At 38.4% G+C, this 17,659-nt stretch overlaps 1 long non-coding RNA gene across 2 annotated transcripts; it reads right to left on the reverse strand.

Annotated features, from left to right (window-relative positions):
• Nucleotides 1-3,543: 3,543 nt before the first annotated feature.
• On the reverse strand, nt 3,544-12,931 carry LOC125729961 (uncharacterized). 2 transcript variants are annotated; one of them, XR_007390344.1, is made up of 3 exons: nt 12,690-12,931; nt 12,293-12,394; nt 3,544-3,592 (listed from the first exon to the last, which is right to left on the reverse strand). It is a non-coding gene; the product is annotated as an uncharacterized LOC125729961 (long non-coding RNA). The 2 variants fall into 2 exon arrangements; XR_007390343.1 differs by lacking the exon at nt 3,544-3,592 and adding an exon at nt 9,140-9,516.
• Between the last annotated feature and the right edge of the window lie 4,728 nt (nt 12,932-17,659).

Consider the following 17,659-nt stretch of genomic DNA (forward strand, 5'->3'; position numbering starts at 1 on the left):
CAGCTCTATATGACAAGTGCTAAAACAGCTCGTCAAGCAACATAACGTTAGACTCAAATATTGTGTGCACACGATATTAATTTTTATATGTTTGTCGCGTCGCTTAACTTACTTCAGGTTCGAAGACTTAGTCCAGACTCTCTCTTGGTACAAACACAGTGTAGATGGCGTGTTTCCTGTGGAGCTCCATTTTAACGGCGTAAAGATTAGCCCCACTTTACGTTCTTAAAGATCACGTGTTTCCTGTGGAGCTGACATATTTCCTGTGGAGTTCCACTCTACAGTCTTCTGCAGCTGGACCCTCTTGAAACATCCGAGAATTTCCCCACTCAAAGTAAGTGTAAACAAAATGGCTGGAAAACGGCATCTGCGCCGAGGGTTCCCGAGTGGTTCCGAATCGACAATCGTCGATGTGGAATGCACGGAAATTCAAATTTCGTCATTCTTGGGCGTTTTCCATGCGATTTTTACGAAATAAAAATTTAAAAAAAATTCGGGTCGGAGGCATTTCGGCGGGTCGGGAGGGGACGAGAACCAATTTTTTTTTTTAAGTGGCCTAAAGGAAGGGGGAGAACTCAGTACTAACCGGAGCGTGCATCGCCTGGCACTTATCGGGACTCAGTGTTGGTCTCCTGCCTGGACTGAAAGGGGCTCCCCAGTCTGTGTGTGAAGGTGGGTGATGATGGCACGTCCGATTGTGAATAGCTTTGCAGCTGCTGATGCATTTTAATCATTAGAGGGACTTGTGAAGAAGGAGGTGCCGCCTATTAATGTTGCTTGCTTATGGCGTTATGAGCCCTGAGTGTGCATCGGTCAGGATGCATCAGTCCGTCGTTCCACCAGCCTTTATTAACAAGAGCAACTTGCTTTCGTGGGATATACGTGTGGTTCTGCAACAACCAAATTGAACTCCCGGTAAACATCACACACCGCCAAATAACAGCAATTATCTCGTTCCGGAATGATAAATTAACAGCCTTTTATATTTAAACAATATTTAAATGAGTTAGCACAATAGCTCTGCAGCCGACTTAGCATGGGCTGACTGCACTAAGAACGCAATGTTATGCCATCCTTCATAAATAAGGTATTTAAACATACTTAAAATGCAGAACTTAAATCATAAACATAATAAAGGATTACAGTTAAGGGAGCAAACGTTAACCAAATACAAACGTACGGCTCTTGGACTGAACAAGTATGGAAGATTATAAGCACAAAAATTCAAATGGCAATTCATTTTGCAATTGTCAATTCAATATTCAATTCAGAGCATGCATTTCTCATTTCAATATTTAATCTGTGCATGTAATTTGAAAATATATTTTGCAATCGGCAATTCAATGTGCAAAGTGCTTATGCAATCCTTAATTAATTTTCATAATGTTTTGAATAAAAAATAGAATGACAATTCACTGAATTGCATTTCGTTTTGCCATGGGCTTTTTGCCTCTTTACTCAAATGGAAATTCATTTGGCAATTGTCAATTCAATATTCAATCAGAGCACGCATTTGTCATTTCAATATTTTAATCTGTGCATGTAATTGAAAATACATTCTGCAATCGGCATTTCAATGTGCAAAGTGCTTATGAAATCCTTAATTCATTTAAAATATTTTGAATAACAAATAGAATAACAAATCACTGAATTGCATTTCGTATTACCATGGGCTTGTTGCCTCTTTATTCAAATGGCAATGGCGTCCCCGGGAATTGCATTGCATGTTCGGGAGAAAACTCAATTTGCAATTCCCAACTGTCAGACCGCTCATCAAGGTGGGACCTTCATTAACGACGTCACTTCCTTGTGCCTCAATGGCCACCACAGGTATCTCGATGGCATGTCTCCCCAATCTGCGTGTAACCAACTGCGTGACTTGATGTAACGCCTGAGCTACATTAGTTTGCACCCTTCTCGTATCAAGTCCAGTTAGATTGTAAGTTCCTCTACCCTCTTGACAACACAAACGACCTATCAAACGCATTCTACTGCTATACCCGATTAATTTCCATGTCATCTGCTAAGGCAGAAATATTTACTGCAAGCTCTTCTGCTGCCATTACTCATTCTAACTAAACGAACAAATCCGTTGAATGCTACGAGGCCCCTAAACAAGGAAGTGACGTCGTTAATGAAGGTCCACCTTTACTGCTAGTACAAATAAAGTATTAATTGTTAACAACTGTTAACTGTTAATGCTGCAGCAGCATGCTCTTTATAAACAGGCTTAAAAACACAGCCTGTACACAATTAGCAAAATGTGAAAGGGTCAGTCCGTGCCAAATCAACCAAATGTCCAGAAAAGTTCCATGCGCATCATTCCTGATTTTGATGAAAACTTGGTATTTTGATCCTTATAGAGAACACTGAAAATTCCCCAAGTTTTATTGAAAAATTCAGATGCAGTCCAAAGTGAACCAAAAACTGATGTTTGCAAGTCCATAGCTTTGAAGTGCTTCCCGTGAGCTTAATTTTAATGCCAGATTCTGAAAGAGCAGGGAAAAGTATACCAGGAGAGCAATTTTCAGCTCTCTAGCATGCTTAGAAGCGAACATATGGTCTCTTGAAAACCCTTACAAATTACATGCGTGATTCGTGAGTGCAAAAAAGGGGCGTGGCACCCAAAATTTGAAAGGGCCATAACTTTGGACTGCATCAGAATTTTTCAATAAAACTTGGGGAATTTCCAGTGTTCTCTATAAGGATCAAATTTTAAATACCAAGTTTTCATCAAAACCAGGAATGATGCCCATGGAGCCCCTGGTTGATTTGGCATGGACTGACCCGAAAGTACATTCATATGCTTAGTCTTGATCAACCTCTACAGAAGTTCTGTAATTTCTGTTTCATCATATTTAACATTTACAGCATTTAGCTGACACATTTATTCAGACTGAACTGCACTGCCCAATTATAACGACAATTTAATGACATAATTTGGTAACTATATCGGATAACCAATTCTACTGTCAGAACTCATCTTCTAGGTGTTTTAATACTATTATTTAAATATCTGATTTAACATCTGATGTATCACCTTTTAATCAAAAGGCTGTACTCCACAGTACAGGTCTGTCAAGTAAGCATGTGAATTCACTGAATAAACTGAAGACATGCTGAACACAAAATAGATCAGAACGTGATCTAAAATGTACTTAACCTGGAACACTGAACAGTTCCTGCACACTAACATAAACAGAAAATTGACCTCAAGAGTGACACATATTGGTGGCCACCAAATCATGTCCTTTTCTTAGCACATCATGAGTCGAGAAAAGAACATTTCTTTTATACCTGGCTTCATCACCTAAGAGACAGTTACTCAAGGTGTTAAGCAATGCCATTGCAATAACAGTCAGTCAATGATTCACAGTAGTTGCCCATGGCTTAAAATGCGTAAATTAAAGCTGTACCAAGATGTAACTGACACAATTACAATAAAATCTTAAAATCCTAACATCCTCAGACTTTTGGGCTTTTATTCGGTTAAGTGTATTGTATGGTATTGATGTGCTCCTACATACACAAAGCTAAAAATGCCAGGAGTCCATAGTGGGAACACAATAATGTCCTTCCTCTCTGCATCATTCTGAAATGGAGATCAATATTTTACATGAAGTACTCTTACACTAGTTCTAATAATAATCACCCAGGAAAATTTGTACTTACAGGAAGGGATTGAAGTGGCTCACAGTTGTAGGGTGGAAGCCAAGGTCCGGGTGACAATGTACCTTGTCCCGGCATGGTAGTGTGCACCGCCGTATAATTTTGTCTGTAAGCAAAAATATACTAGTATAAATCAACTGATGAAATTATATTTAAGCAATTTATTCCATACTGATAGCATGCATATGAAAAGGTCTAAGTAAATATTAAAGCCTCTAAAGTAAACTGAAAACCTGAGACAAACCACAGAGATCAACAAACGATGTTTATTAAAAACAATGCTTATTACTATCTACTGTCATGTTGGTGAAATTATTAAAAGAATTTGTTATAAAGATTATCGAAAATATGTAGTAAAAATCAACAAACTCACTGCGCATGAAATCGGATGCAACATACCTTGAAAAGCAAAGCCGCTTTTAAACGGGGATCCATGTTTACAATTTGGTTTATAAAACAAATGTTCCTTTTAATGTAATGGCAACTGTAATATCAGAAAACACAATACAAAGTGTAAGGATTACTGCGCCTACGGCTTCTAACTAAATACACGTAACTGTCAGATGGTTAATAAGACTTTGCAGCAAAACGAGCAAAAATACATTTTTTTTTTAACGTAAACATTAACGTTTTCATGGAAAGCCAGCTCTATATGACAAGTGCTAAACAGCTCGTCAAGCAACATAACGTTAGACTCAAATATTGTGTGCACACGATATTATTTTTATATGTTTGTCGCGTCGCTTAACTTACTTCAGGTTCGAAGACTTAGTCCAGACTCTCTCTTGGTACAAACACAGTGTAGATGGCGTGTTTCCTGTGGAGCTCCATTTTACGGCGTAAAGATTAGCCCCACTTTACGTCTTAAAGATCACGTGTTTCCTGTGGAGCTGACATATTTCCTGTGGAGTTCCACTCTACAGTCTTCTGCAGCTGGACCCTCTTGAAAACATCGAGAATTTCCCCACTCAAAGTAAGTGTAAACAAAATGGCTGGAAAACGGCATCTGCGCCGAGGGGTTCCCGAGTGGTTCCGAATCGACAATCGTCGATGTGGAATGCACGGGAAATTCAAATTTCGTCATTCTTGGGCGTTTTCCATGCGATTTTTACGAAATAAAAATTTAAAAAAAATTCGGGTCGAGGCATTTCGGCGGGTCGGGAGGGGACGAGAACAATTTTTTTTTTTAAGTGGCCTAAAGGAAGGGGGAGAACTCAGTACTAACCGGAGCGTGCATCGCCTGGCACTTATCGGGACTCAGTGTTGGTCTCCTGCCTGGGACTGAAAAGGGGCTCCCAGTCTGTGTGTGAAGGTGGGTGATGATGGCACGTCCGATTGTGAATAGCTTTGCAGCTGCTGATGCATTTTAATCATTAGAGGGACTTGTGAAGAAGGAGGTGCCGCCTATTAATGTTGCTTGCTTATGGCGTTATGAGCCCTGAGTGTGCATCGGTCAGGATGCATCAGTCCGTCGTTCCACCAGCCTTTATTAACAAGAGCAACTTGCTTTCGTGGGGATATACGTGTGGTTCTGCAACAACCAAATTGAACTCCCGTAAACATCACACACCGCCAAATAACAGCAATTATCTCGTTCCGGAATGATAAATTAACAGCCTTTTATATTTAAACAATATTTAAATGAGTTAGCACAATAGCTCTGCAGCCGACTTAGCATGGGCTGACTGCACTAAGAACGCAATGTTATGCCATCCTTCATAAATAAGGTATTTAACATACTAAAATGCAGAACTTAAATCATAAAACATAATAAAGGATTACAGTTAAGGGAGCAAACGTTAACCAAATACAAACGTACGGCTCTTGGACTGAACAAGTATGGAAGATTATAAGCACAAAAATTCAAATGGCAATTCATTTTGCAATTGTCAATTCAATATTCAATCAGAGCATGCATTTCTCATTTCAATATTTAATCTGTGCATGTAATTTGAAAATATATTTTGCAATCTGCAATTCAATGTGCAAAGTGCTTATGCAATCCTTAATTAATTTCATAATGTTTTGAATAAAAAATAGAATGACAATTCACTGAATTGCATTTCGTTTTGCCATGGGCTTTTTGCCTCTTTACTCAAATGGAAATTCATTTGGCAATTGTCAATTCAATATTCAATCAGAGCACGCATTTGTCATTTCAATATTTAATCTGTGCATGTAATTTGAAAATACATTCTGCAATCGGCATTTCAATGTGCAAAGTGCTTATGAAATCCTTAATTCATTTAAAAATATTTTGAATAACAATAGATAACAAATCATGAATTGCATTTCGTATTACCATGGGCTTGTTGCCTCTTTATTCAAATGGCAATGGCGTCCCCGGGAATTGCATTGCATGTTCGGGAGAAAACTCAATTTGCAATTCCCAACTGTCAGACCGCTCATCAAGGTGGACCTTCATTAACGACGTCACTTCCTTGTGCCTCAATGGCCACCACAGGTATCTCGATGGCATGTCTCCCCAATCTGCGTGTAACCAACTGCGTGACTTGATGTAACGCCTGAGCTACATTAGTTTGCACCCTTCTCGTATCAAGTCCAGTTAAGATTGTAAGTTCCTCTACCCTCTGTGACAACACAAACGACCTATCAAACGCATCTACTGCTGATACCCGATAATTTCCATGTCATCTGCTAAGGCAGAAATATTTACTGCAAGCTCTTCTGCTGCCATTACTCATTCTAACTAAACGAACAAATCCGTTGAATGCTAACGAGGCCCTAAACAAGGAAGTGACGTCGTTAATGAAGTCCACCTTTACTGCTAGTACAAATAAAGTATTAATTGTTAACAACTGTTAACTGTTAATGCTGCAGCAGCATGCTCTTTATAAACAGGCTTAAAAACACAGCCTGTACACAATTAGCAAAATGTGAAAGGGTCCAGTCCGTGCCAAATCAACCAATGTCCAGAAAAGTTCCATGCTGCATCATTCCTGATTTTTGATGAAAACTTGGTATTTTGATCCTTATAGAGAACACTGAAAATTCCCCAAGTTTTATTGAAAAATTCAGATGCAGTCCAAAGTGAACCAAAAACTGATGTTTGCAAGTCCATAGCTTTGAAGTGCATCCCGTGAGCTTAATTTTAATGCCAGATTCTGAAAGAGCAGAGAAAAGTATACCAGGAGAGCAATTTTCAGCTCTCTAGCATGCTTAGAAGCGAACATATGGTCTCTTGAAAACCCTTACAAATTACATGCGTGATTCGTGAGTGCAAAAAAGGGGCGTGGCACCCAAATTTGAAAGGGCCATAACTTTGGACTGCATCAGAATTTTTCAATAAAACTTGGGGAATTTCCAGTGTTCTCTATAAGGATCAAATTTTAAATACCAAGTTTTCATCAAAACCAGGAATGATGCCCATGGAGCCCCTGGTTGATTTGGCATGGACTGACCCGAAAGTACATACATATGCTTAGTCTTGATCAACCTCTACAGAAGTTCTGTAATTTCTGTTTCATCATATTTTAACATTTACAGCATTTAGCTGACACATTTATTCAGACTGAACTGCACTGCCCAATTATAACGACAATTTAATGACATAATTTGGTAACTAATATCGGATAAACCAATTCTACTGTCAGAACTCATCTTCTAGGTGTTTTAATACTATTATTTAAATATCTGATTTAACATCTGATGTATCACCTTTTAATCAAAAGGCTGTACTCCACAGTACAGGTCTGTCAAGTAAGCATGTGAATTCACTGAATAAACTGAAGACATGCTGAACACAAAATAGATCAGAACGTGATCTAAAATGTACTTAACCTGGAACACTGAACAGGTTCCTGCACACTAACATAAACAGAAAATTGACCTCAAGAGTGACACATATTGGTGGCCACCAAATCATGTCCTTTTCTTAGCACATCATGAGTCGAGAAAGAACATTTCTTTTATACCTGGCTTCATCACCTAAGAGACAGTTACTCAAGGTGTTAAGCAATGCCATTGCAATAACAGTCAGTCAATGATTCACAGTAGTTGCCCATGGCTTAAAATGCGTAAATTAAAGCTGTACCAAGATGTAACTGACACAATTACAATAAAATCTTAAAATCCTAACATCCTCAGACTTTTGGGCTTTTATTCGGTTAAGTGTATTGTATGGTATTGATGTGCTCCTACATACACAAAGCTAAAAATGCCAGGAGTCCATAGTGGGAACACAATTATGTCCTTCCTCTCTGCATCATTCTGAAATGGAGATCAATATTTTACATGAAGTACTCTTACACTAGTTCTAAATAATAATCACCCAGGAAAATTTGTACTTACAGGAAGGATTGAAGTGGCTCACAGTTGTAGGGAGGAAGCCAAGTCCGGGTGACAATGTACCTTGTCCCGGCATGGTAGTGTGCACCGCCGTATAATTTTGTCTGTAAGCAAAAATATACTAGTATAAATCAACTGAATGAAATTATATTTAAGCAATTTATTCCATACTGATAGCATGCATATGAAAAAGGTCTAAGTAAAATATTAAAGCCTCTAAAGTAAACTGAAAACCTGAGACAAACCACAGAGATCAACAAACGATGTTTATTAAAAACAATGCTTATTACTATCTACTTGTCATGTTGGTGAAATTATTAAAAGAATTTGTTATAAAGATTATCGAAAATATGTAGTAAAAATCAACAAACTCACTGCGCATGAAATCGGATGCAACATACCTTGAAAAAGCAAAGCCGCTTTTAAACGGGATCCATGTTTTCAATTTGGTTTATAAAACAATGTTCCTTTTAATGTAATGGCAACTGTAATATCAGAAAACACAATACAAAGTGTAAGGATTACTGCGCCTACGGCTTCTAACTAAATACACGTAACTGTCAGATGGTTAATAAGACTTTGCAGCAAAACGAGCAAAAATACATTTTTTTTTTTAAAGTAAACATTAAACGTTTTCATGGAAAGCCAGCTCTATATGACAAGTGCTAAAACAGCTCGTCAAGCAACATAACGTTAGACTCAAATATTGTGTGCACACGATATTATTTTTATATGTTTGTCGCGTCGCTTAACTTACTTCAGGTTCGAAGACTTAGTCCAGACTCTCTCTTGGTACAAACACAGTGTAGATGGCGTGTTTCCTGTGGAGCTCCATTTTACGGCGTAAAGATTAGCCCCACTTTACGTTCTTAAAGATCACGTGTTTCCTGTGGAGCTGACATATTTCCTGTGGAGTTCCACTCTACAGTCTTCTGCAAGCTGGACCCTCTTGAAAACATCCGAGAATTTCCCCACTCAAAGTAAGTGTAAACAAAATGGCTGGAAAACGGCATCTGCGCCGAGGGTTCCCGAGTGGTTCCGAATCGACAATCGTCGATGTGGAATGCACGGGAAATTCAAATTTCGTCATTCTTTGGGCGTTTTCCATGCGATTTTTACGAAATAAAAATTTTAAAAAAATTCGGGTCGGAGGCATTTCGGCGGGTCGGGAGGGGACGAGAACCAATTTTTTTTTTTAAGTGGCCTAAAGGAAGGGGGAGAACTCAGTACTAACCGGAGCGTGCATCGCCTGGCACTTATCGGGACTCAGTGTTGGTCTCCTGCCTGGACTGAAAGGGGCTCCCCAGTCTGTGTGTGAAGGTGGGTGATGATGGCACGTCCGATTGTGAATAGCTTTGCAGCTGCTGATGCATTTTAATCATTAGAGGGACTTGTGAAGAAGGAGGTGCCGCCTATTAATGTTGCTTGCTTATGGCGTTATGAGCCCTGAGTGTGCATCGGTCAGAATGCATCAGTCCGTCGTTCCACCAGCCTTTATTAACAAGAGCAACTTGCTTTCGTGGGGATATACGTGTGGTTCTGCAACAACCAAATGAACTCCCGGTAAACATCACACACCGCCAATAACAGCAATTATCTCGTTCCGGAATGATAAATTAACAGCCTTTTATATTTAAACAATATTTAAATGAGTTAGCACAATAGCTCTGCAGCCGACTTAGCATGGGCTGACTGCACTAAGAACGCAATGTTATGCCATCCTCATAAATAAGGTATTTAAACATACTTAAAATGCAGAACTTAAATCATAAACATAATAAAGGATACAGTTAAGGGAGCAAACGTTAACCAAATACAAACGTACGGCTCTTGGACTGAACAAGTATGGAAGATTATAAGCACAAAAATTCAAATGGCAATTCATTTTGCAATTGTCAATTCAATATTCAATCAGAGCATGCATTTCTCATTTCAATATTTAATCTGTGCATGTAATTTGAAAATATATTTTGCAATCGGCAATTCAATGTGCAAAGTGCTTATGCAATCCTTAATTAATTTCATAATGTTTTGAATAAAAAATAGAATGACAATTCACTGAATTGCATTTCGTTTTGCCATGGGCTTTTTGCCTCTTTACTCAAATGGAAATTCATTTGGCAATTGTCAATTCAATATTCAATCAGAGCACGCATTTGTCATTTCAATATTTAATCTGTGCATGTAATTTGAAAATACATTCTGCAATCGGCATTTCAATGTGCAAAGTGCTATGAAATCCTTAATTCATTTAAAATATTTTGAATAACAAATAGAATAACAAATCACTGAATTGCATTTCGTATTACCATGGGCTTGTTGCCTCTTTATTCAAATGGCAATGGCGTCCCCGGGGAATTGCATTGCATGTTCGGGAGAAAACTCAATTTGCAATTCCCAACTGTCAGACCGCTCATCAAGGTGGACCTTCATTAACGACGTCACTTCCTTGTGCCCTCAATGGCCACCACAGGTATCTCGATGGCATGTCTCCCCAATCTGCGTGTAACCAACTGCGTGACTTGATGTAACGCCTGAGCTACATTAGTTTGCACCCTTCTCGTATCAAGTCCAGTTAAGATTGTAAGTTCCTCTACCCTCTGTGACAACACAAACGACCTATCAAACGCATCTACTGCTGATACCCGATTAATTTCCATGTCATCTGCTAAGGCAGAAATATTTACTGCAAGCTCTTCTGCTGCCATTACTCATTCTAACTAAACGAACAAATCCGTTGAATGCTAACGAGGCCCTAAACAAGGAAGTGACGTCGTTAATGAGGTCCACCTTTACTGCTAGTACAAATAAAGTATTAATTGTTAACAACTGTTAACTGTTAATGCTGCAGCAGCATGCTCTTTATAAACAGGCTTAAAAACACAGCCTGTACACAATTAGCAAAATGTGAAAGGGTCAGTCCGTGCCAAATCAACCAATGTCCAGAAAGTTCCATGCGCATCATTCCTGATTTTTGATGAAAACTTGGTATTTTGATCCTTATAGAGAACACTGAAAATTCCCCAAGTTTTATTGAAAAATTCAGATGCAGTCCAAAGTGAACCCAAAAACTGATGTTTGCAAGTCCATAGCTTTGAAGTGCTTCCCGTGAGCTTAATTTAATGCCAGATTCTGAAGAGCAGGGAAAAAGTATACCAGGAGAGCAATTTTCAGCTCTCTAGCATGCTTAGAAAGCGAACATATGGTCTCTTGAAAACCCTTACAAATTACATGCGTGATTCGTGAGTGCAAAAAAGGGGCGTGGCACCCAAATTTGAAAGGGCCATAACTTTGGACTGCATCAGAATTTTTCAATAAAACTTGGGGAATTCCAGTGTTCTCTATAAGGATCAAATTTTAAATACCAAGTTTTCATCAAAACCAGGAATGATGCCATGGAGCCCCTGGTTGATTTGGCATGGACTGACCCGAAAGTACATTCATATGCTTAGTCTTGATCAACCTCTACAGAAGTTCTGTAATTTCTGTTTCATCATATTTTAACATTTACAGCATTTAGCTGACACATTTATTCAGACTGAACTGCACTGCCCAATTATAACGACAATTTAATGACATAATTTGGTAACTATATCGGATAAACCAATTCTACTGTCAGAACTCATCTTCTAGGTGTTTAATACTATTATTTAAATATCTGATTTAACATCTGATGTATCACCTTTTAATCAAAAGGCTGTACTCCACAGTACAGGTCTGTCAAGTAAGCATGTGAATTCACTGAATAAACTGAAGACATGCTGAACACAAAATAGATCAGAACGTGATCTAAAATGTACTTAACCTGGAACACTGAACAGGTTCCTGCACACTAACATAAACAGAAAATTGACCTCAAGAGTGACACATATTGGTGGCCACCAAATCATGTCCTTTTCTTAGCACATCATGAGTCGAGAAAGAACATTTCTTTTATACCTGGCTTCATCACCTAAGAGACAGTTACTCAAGGTGTTAAGCAATGCCATTGCAATAACAGTCAGTCAATGATTCACAGTAGTTGCCCATGGCTTAAAATGCGTAAAATTAAAGCTGTACCAAGATGTAACTGACACAATTACAATAAAATCTTAAAATCCTAACATCCTCAGACTTTTGGGCTTTTATTCGGTTAAGTGTATTGTATGGTATTGATGTGCTCCTAATACACAAAGCTAAAAATGCCCAGGAGTCCATAGTGGGAACACAATAATGTCCTCCTCTCTGCATCATTCTGAAATGGAGATCAATATTTTACATGAAGTACTCTTACACTAGTTCTAAATAATAATCACCCAGGAAAATTTGTACTTACAGGAAGGGATTGAAGTGGCTCACAGTTGTAGGGAGGAAGCCAAGTCCGGGTGACAATGTACCTTGTCCCGGCATGGTAGTGTGCACCGCCGTATAATTTTGTCTGTAAGCAAAATATACTAGTATAAATCAACTGAATGAAATTATATTTAAGCAATTTATTCCATACTGATAGCATGCATATGAAAAAGTCTAAGTAAAATATTAAAAGCCTCTAAAGTAAACTGAAAACCTGAGACAAACCACAGAGATCAACAAACGATGTTTATTAAAAACAATGCTTATTACTATCTACTTGTCATGTTGTGAAATTATTAAAAGAATTTGTTATAAAGATTATCGAAAATATGTAGTAAAAATCAACAAACTCACTGCGCATGAAATCGGATGCAACATACCTTGAAAAAGCAAAGCCGCTTTTAAACGGGGATCCATGTTTACAATTTGGTTTATAAAACAATGTTCCTTTTAATGTAATGGCAACTGTAATATCAGAAAACACAATACAAAGTGTAAGGATTACTGCGCCTACGGCTTCTAACTAAATACACGTAACTGTCAGATGGTTAATAAGACTTTGCAGCAAAACGAGCAAAAATACATTTTTTTTTAAAGTAAACATTAAACGTTTTCATGGAAAGCCAGCTCTATATGACAAGTGCTAAAACAGCTCGTCAAGCAACATAACGTTAGACTCAAATATTGTGTGCACACGATATTATTTTTATATGTTTGTCGCGTCGCTTAACTTACTTCAGGTTCGAAGACTTAGTCCAGACTCTCTCTTGGTACAAACACAGTGTAGATGGCGTGTTTCCTGTGGAGCTCCATTTTACGGCGTAAAGATTAGCCCCACTTTACGTTCTTAAAGATCACGTGTTTCCTGTGGAGCTGACATATTTCTGTGGAGTTCCACTCTACAGTCTTCTGCAGCTGGACCCTCTTGAAAACATCCGAGAATTTCCCCACTCAAAGTAAGTGTAAACAAAATGGCTGGAAAACGGCATCTGCGCCGAGGGTTCCCGAGTGGTTCCGAATCGACAATCGTCGATGTGGAATGCACGGGAAATTCAAATTTCGTCATTCTTGGGCGTTTTTCCATGCGATTTTTACGAAATAAAAATTTTAAAAAAATTCGGGTCGAGGCATTTCGGCGGGTCGGGAGGGGACGAGAACCAATTTTTTTTTTTAAGTGGCCTAAAGGAAGGGGGAGAACTCAGTACTAACCGGAGCGTGCATCGCCTGGCACTTATCGGGACTCAGTGTTGGTCTCCTGCCTGGACTGAAAGGGGCTCCCCAGTCTGTGTGTGAAGGTGGGTGATGATGGCACGTCCGATTGTGAATAGCTTTGCAGCTGCTGATGCATTTTAATCATTAGAGGGACTTGTGAAGAAGGAGGTGCCGCCTATTATGTTGCTTGCTTATGCGTTATGAGCCCTGAGTGTGCATCGGTCAGAATGCATCAGTCCGTCGTTCCACCAGCCTTTATTAACAAGAGCAACTTTGCTTTCGTGGGATATACGTGTGGTTCTGCAACAACCAAATTGAACTCCCGGTAAACATCACACACCGCCAAATAACAGCAATTATCTCGTTCCGGAATGATAATTTAACAGCCTTTTATATTTAAACAATATTTAAATGAGTTAGCACAATAGCTCTGCAGCCGACTTAGCATGGGCTGACTGCACTAAGAACGCAATGTTATGCCATCCTTCATAAATAAGGTATTTAAACATACTTAAAATGCAGAACTTAAATCATAAACATAATAAAGGATTACAGTTAAGGGAGCAAAACGTTAACCAATACAAACGTACGGCTCTTGGACTGAACAAGTATGGAAGATTATAAGCACAAAAATTCAAATGGCAATTCATTTTGCAATTGTCAATTCAATATTCAATCAGAGCATGCATTTCTCATTTCAATATTTAATCTGTGCATGTAATTTGAAAATATATTTTGCAATCGGCAATTCAATGTGCAAAGTGCTTATGCAATCCTTAATTAATTTCATTAATGTTTTGAATAAAAATAGAATGACAATTCACTGAATTGCATTTCGTTTTGCCATGGGCTTTTTGCCTCTTTACTCAAATGGAAATTCATTTGGCAATTGTCAATTCAATATTCAATCAGAGCACGCATTTGTCATTTCAATATTTAATCTGTGCATGTAATTTGAAAATACATTCTGCAATCGGCATTTCAATGTGCAAAGTGCTTATGAAATCCTTAATTCATTTAAAATATTTTGAATAACAAATAGAATAACAAATCACTGAATTGCATTTCGTATTACCATGGCTTGTTGCCTCTTTATTCAAATGGCAATGGCGTCCCCGGGAATTGCATTGCATGTTCGGAGAAAACTCAATTTGCAATTCCCAACTGTCAGGACCGCTCATCAAGGTGGACCTTCATAACGACGTCACTTCCTTGTGCCCTCAATGGCCACCACAGGTATCTCGATGGCATGTCTCCCCAATCTGCGTGTAACCAACTGCGTGACTTGATGTAACGCCTGAGCTACATTAGTTTGCACCCTTCTCGTATCAAGTCCAGTTAAGATTGTAAGTTCCTCTACCCTCTGTGACAACACAAACGACCTATCAAACGCATCTACTGCTGATACCCGATTAATTTCCATGTCATCTGCTAAGGCAGAAATATTTACTGCAAGCTCTTCTGCTGCCATTACTCATTCTAACTAAACGAACAAATCCGTTGAATGCTAACGAGGCCCTAAACAAGGAAGTACGTCGTTAATGAAGGTCCACCTTTACTGCTAGTACAAATAAAGTATTAATTGTTAACAACTGTTAACTGTTAATGCTGCAGCAGCATGCTCTTTATAAACAGGCTAAAAACACAGCCTGTACACAAATTAGCAAAATGTGAAAGGGTCAGTCCGTGCCAAATCAACCAATGTCCAGAAAAGTTCCATGCGCATCATTCCTGATTTTGATGAAAACTTGGTATTTTGATCCTTATAGAGAACACTGAAAATTCCCCAAGTTTTATTGAAAAATTCAGATGCAGTCCAAAGTGAACCAAAAACTGATGTTTGCAAGTCCATAGCTTTGAAGTGCTTCCCGTGAGCTTAATTTTAATGCAGATTCTGAAGAGCAGGGAAAAGTATACCAGGAGAGCAATTTTCAGCTCTCTTGCATGCTTAGAAGCGAACATATGGTCTCTTGAAAACCCTTACAAATTACATGCGTGATTCGTGAGTGCAAAAAAGGGGCGTGGCACCCAAATTTGAAAGGGCCATAACTTTGGACTGCATCAGAATTTTTCAATAAAACTTGGGGAATTTCCAGTGTTCTCTATAAGGATCAAATTTTAAATACCAAGTTTTCATCAAAACCAGAATGATGCCCATGGAGCCATGGTTGATTTGGCATGGACTGACCCGAAAGTACATTCATATGCTTAGTCTTGATCAACCTCTACAGAAGTTCTGTAATTTCTGTTTCATCATATTTTAACATTTACAGCATTTAGCTGACACATTTATTCAGACTGAACTGCACTGCCCAATTATAACGACAATTTAATGACATAATTTGGGTAACTATATCGGATAAACCAATTCTACTGTCAGAACTCATCTTCTAGGTGTTTTAATACTATTATTTAAATATCTGATTTAACATCTGATGTATCACTTTTAATCAAAAGGCTGTACTCCACAGTACAGGTCTGTCAAGTAAGCATGTGAATTCACTGAATAAACTGAAGACATCTGAACACAAAATAGATCAGAACGTGATCTAAAATGTACTTAACCTGGAACACTGAACAGGTTCCCGCACACTAACATAAACAGAAAATTGACCTCAAGAGTGACACATATTGGTGGCCACCAAATCATGTCCTTTTCTTAGCACATCATGAGTCGAGAAGAACATTTCTTTTATACCTGGCTTCATCACCTAAGAGACAGTTACTCAAGGGTGTTAAGCAATGCCATTGCAATAACAGTCAGTCAATGATTCACAGTAGTTGCCCATGGCTTAAAATGCGTAAATTAAAGCTGTACCAAGATGTAACCTGACACAATTACAATAAAATCTTAAAATCCTAACATCCTCAGACTTTTGGCTTTTATTCGGTTAAGTGTATTGTATGGTATTGATGTGCTCCTACATACACAAAGCTAAAAATGCCCAGGAGTCCATAGTGGGAACACAATAATGTCCTTCCTCTCTGCATCATTCTGAAATGGAGATCAATATTTTACATGAAGTACTCTTACACTAGGTCTAAATAATAATCACCCAGGAAAATTTGTACTTACAGGAAGGATTGAAGTGGCTCACAGTTGTAGGGAGGAAGCCAAGTCAGGGTGACAATGTACCTTGTCCCGGCATGGTAGTGTGCCACCGCCGTATAATTTTGTCTGTAAGCAAAAATATACTAGTATAAATCAACTGAATGAAATTATATTTAAGCAATTTATTCCATACTGATAGCATGCATATGAAAAAGGTCTAAGTAAAATATTAAAAGCCTCTAAAGTAAACTGAAACCTGAGACAAACCACAGAGATCAACAAACGATGTTTATTAAAAACAATGCTTATTACTATCTACTTGTCATGTTGGTGAAATTATTAAAAGAATTTGTTATAAAGATTATCGAAAATATGTAGTAAAAATCAACAAACTCACTGCGCATGAAATCGGATGCAACATACCTTGAAAAAGCAAAGCGCTTTTAAACGGGGATCCATGTTTACAATTTGGTTTATAAACAATGTTCCTTTTAATGTAATGGCAACTGTAATATCAGAAAACACAATACAAAGTGTAAGGATTACTGCGCCTACGGCTTCTAACTAAATACACGTAACTGTCAGATGGTTAATAAGACTTGCAGCAAAACGAGCAAAAATACATTTTTTTTTTAAAGTAAACATTAAACTTTTCATGGAAAGCCAGCTCTATATGACAAGTGCAAAACAGCTCGTCAAGCAACATAACGTTAGACTCAAATATTGTGAGCACACGATATTATTTTTATATGTTTGTCGCGTCGCTTAACTTACTTCAGGTTCGAAGACTTAGTCCAGACTCTCTCTTGGTACAAACACAGTGTAGATGGCGTGTTTCCTGTGGAGCTCCATTTTACGGCGTAAAGATTAGCCCACTTTACGTTCTTAAAGATCACGTGTTTCCTGTGGAGCTGAATATTTCCTGTGGAGTTCCACTCTACAGTCTTCTGCAGCTGGACCCTCTTGAAAACATCCGAGAATTTCCCCACTCAAAGTAAGTGTAAACAAAATGGCTGGAAAACGGCATCTGCGCCGAGGGTTCCCGAGTGGTTCCGAATCGACAATCGTCGATGTGGAATGCACGGG

The sequence above is a fragment of the Brienomyrus brachyistius genome, unplaced genomic scaffold, assembly GCF_023856365.1.
Source record: "Brienomyrus brachyistius isolate T26 unplaced genomic scaffold, BBRACH_0.4 scaffold953, whole genome shotgun sequence".
Taxonomy (NCBI): Eukaryota; Metazoa; Chordata; class Actinopteri; order Osteoglossiformes; family Mormyridae; genus Brienomyrus; species Brienomyrus brachyistius.